General features: G+C 54.7%; 1 pseudogene; it reads left to right on the top strand.

The window, feature by feature from the left end:
* Positions 1 to 519: 519 nt before the first annotated feature.
* Positions 520 to 638, top strand: LOC131873793 (5S ribosomal RNA; annotated as a pseudogene).
* The last annotated feature ends 2,564 nt before the right edge of the window (positions 639 to 3,202 follow it).

Below are 3,202 nucleotides of genomic sequence, written 5' to 3'. Positions count from 1 at the left end.
GAGAAACCCCACCAAACGCTCAGACAAAAACAGAGGGGGCGCTCCAATAACTACGCTTCGGAGTGCACCAGGTGTACACCCGGGGCAAACCGAGCACCTTGGTGCACCAGGGCAAACCGAGCACCTTGGTGCATCGGGGCAAGATCGAGTGTGCACCCAAGGCGCCCCAAACATGCACTAGGGTGCACTCGGCCCACATGTGAGCGCAGGGCATTGCACCCGAGGTGGTGTGCAAACACCGCGTTGTAGATGGGACACTGCGTGCACTTGGGCGGGTTGGATGCGCACCCAGGCTGGGTCAAGTGTGCACACGATGCCCCATCCAGGTGCATGCACGTAGGCTGGGCCGGGTGCACACTCGACGCCCTGGCGAGGTGCGCGTACCTGGGTAGGGTTCACACTTGGCGAACGGGGTGCGCTTGGCGAGGGAGGGTGTGCACCTCGGCGGGGGTGGGTGGCCGGGGTGGATTCGAACGTGGGTCATGGTTTTCTAGGTACACACTGCGACAAGCTCATAACGGGTGCGATCATACCAGCGTTAGTGCATCGGAACCTGTTAGAACTCCGCAATTATGCGTGCTTGCGCCAGAGTAGTACTAGGATGGGTGACCTCCCGGGAAGTCCCGGTGTTACACCCTTTTTTAGTTTTTCGTCGAGCATCGCAATGCTATTTGAATTAACCTTTTGTTGATTTGCGTTCTCATCGGGGTCGGGCCGGGGTGCAGTGCCCGCACTACCGCGCATGTAGGGGCGACACCGAGCGCACACCCAAGGTGCCCCGAGCACACAGGCCATGGTGCAACCCAGGCGTTGTGCGCACACCCCGGTGCACCTGAGGTGCTGCGTGCGCACCTAGGTGAAATCGGTGTGCACCTCGGCCAGTGCATGCTCGGTCAAGTCGTGCACATTGGCCAAGGTGCACAGCGATGTTTCTTATTCTAAGGTTTTGCACTAGACGCCCGGGATAGGTGAGCGAAGCTGGGCGGGGCCAGGTGCATGCCTGGGGTAGGTGCATGCAGCTGGAGGGCACTTTGGAGCGCACCAAAGGTGCGCACCTTGGAGCACACTTTGGAGCACTCCTTGGTGTGCACCAATGATGCGCTCCATTCAAAAGTTTCCTGAAAACGCAAAAAAAGTTGAGATTATAGAATTTTCCACTTGAGAGATTGTCAAAAAAAATAAAAATGAAGGAAACACGGGTGCCAAGGTGTGCGTGCTCGGGTGCGCAACCCAGCCAAGGTGTGCGCATCAAGGCGCCCACCCTGGCGAAGCTGCATGCAAGGTGTACACCCGAGGCAAACCGGAAAATTAACCCAACTTTCAACTTCGCGCGCACCTGTGCATCTTGGAGCGCTCCTTGGTGCGCACCAATCTTGGGCACCTCGGAGTGCACCATGGCACCCACCAAGGTGTGTAGCCCAGCCAAGGTGTGCGCAGCAAGGTGCGCACCCTAGCGAAGGTGCGCACCCGGGGCAAACTGAGGTCCGACTTAATGCGCACCTTGGAGCGCACAAAAGGTGCGCACCTTGGAGGACACTTCAGAGCGAACCTTGGTGCGCACCTTAGAGCGCACCATGGTGTCCACCAAGGTGCACAGCCCAGCCAAGGTGTGAACACCTCGGGCAAACCGAGCTTTGAATCATGTACACCAGAGGTGCACGCCATTGTGCGCACATTGGAGCGCACTTCGGAGCACTCCTTGGTGTGCACCGATGTTGCGCACCTCAGAGCGCACCCGGGGAAAACAAGGCAATTAACCCTTCTTTTGACTTTGTGCACACCTCAGAGTGCTCCCAGGTTCGCACCTCAGAGCACACTGAGGTGCGCACCTTTGATGCGCTGCCTTCACCAATTTCCAGAAAAGACAAAAAAACATTGAGAAGGTGTGCGCACCGAGGTGCCCACCCTAGCGAAGGTGCATGTGAGGTGCGCACGTGGGGTAAACCGAGCTTCGACTTCATGCACGCCATGCTATGTACCTTGGAGCACCTTGGAGAGCCATGGTGTGCACCTTGGAGCCCACTTCGGAGCGCTCCATGGTGCCCACCAAGGTGCGCAACCTAGCCAAGGTGTGCGCACCAAGGTGTCCACCGCGCGCGAAGGTGCACGCGAGGTGCACACCCGGGGCAAACCGGGCTCCAACTTCATGCATGCCACACCTTGTGTTATCGCTGTTTTTAAAATTGGGTTCTTTCCCCATATTTGGCTATGGTTTTTGAAAAAAATTGTATAAGATGTGGCCCCAAATGCTTCAGCCTTATTCTAAACCTAGAGGGTTTAAGGTTTTTTTAAGTTTTAGGCTTTATCTTTTGTGTTAGGTCCCCTGGTTTCTATTCCGACGTTACTTTATTTCACTTAAGTCATGGGTCGCGGGGTCGTAAGAAGTGTCCCCCCTTGCTATTTACCTAGGCGGTCATGTTAATTATTTGAAAATTTTTGCCTTTTATTATTTCCTTCTAAAGTGTCGGGCCCAGTAAACACTGATCAACTTGGGGAAAGATCCGACGGTTGGCGCTATTTCGCAAAGGCTAAGTGCTCACATTTTAAGGCTGCGAAATAGCAAGGATTAATATCAGCCGTCCATGTGTCATGCGGAGGAAGTGAAGGTTGCGGCTGTCAAGAAGGTGGGGCCCCCTCTACGTGGTCTTCTCTGGCGTATTAGAGGGTAGCACGTGGCACAGGCCGCCACAGTCAACATTTTAAGATTAAGGATCAAAGTGGGCCCCAAAGATGAGTCAGCTCACAGGTGGAGGTGACCTGGCAGGGATAGCTCTTACAATTCATTGAGACCCCGTGGCTCCTTCCAGCGAATGAAAAGTCGACAGGTCCGCTTCGAAGATGACAGTGCGCCAGGTGTCCATGATGTGTCCGTGGGCCCACCTCTTCTAAAAGCTCCTAGCAGGGTTTAAATGTCGCGCAAGTCGAGATAAGATCTAACGGCTCGCGCTATTTTGCAAGGGTAAGATGCTCACATTTTAAGGCTGCGAAATAGCGAAAGTTAACCTGGACCGTCCACGTGTCTTGATGACACGCGGTCTAAAAGGTAGCTGTGGGTCCCTATGGTGTATGGTTTGACAAATGAAAAGTTGACAGGTCAGCTTCGAAGGTGACAAGAAGCTAGGTGTCTATGGCATGTCAGTGGGCCCACCATTTCTGAGATAGACCTGTCGAAGACTGAAGTGGGGCCCCCATGGTTCTTCTT

This window comes from Cryptomeria japonica, chromosome 2 (genome assembly GCF_030272615.1).
Source record: "Cryptomeria japonica chromosome 2, Sugi_1.0, whole genome shotgun sequence".
Classification (NCBI taxonomy): Eukaryota; Viridiplantae; Streptophyta; class Pinopsida; order Cupressales; family Cupressaceae; genus Cryptomeria; species Cryptomeria japonica.
This window is presented reverse-complemented; position numbering and strand designations above follow the sequence as displayed.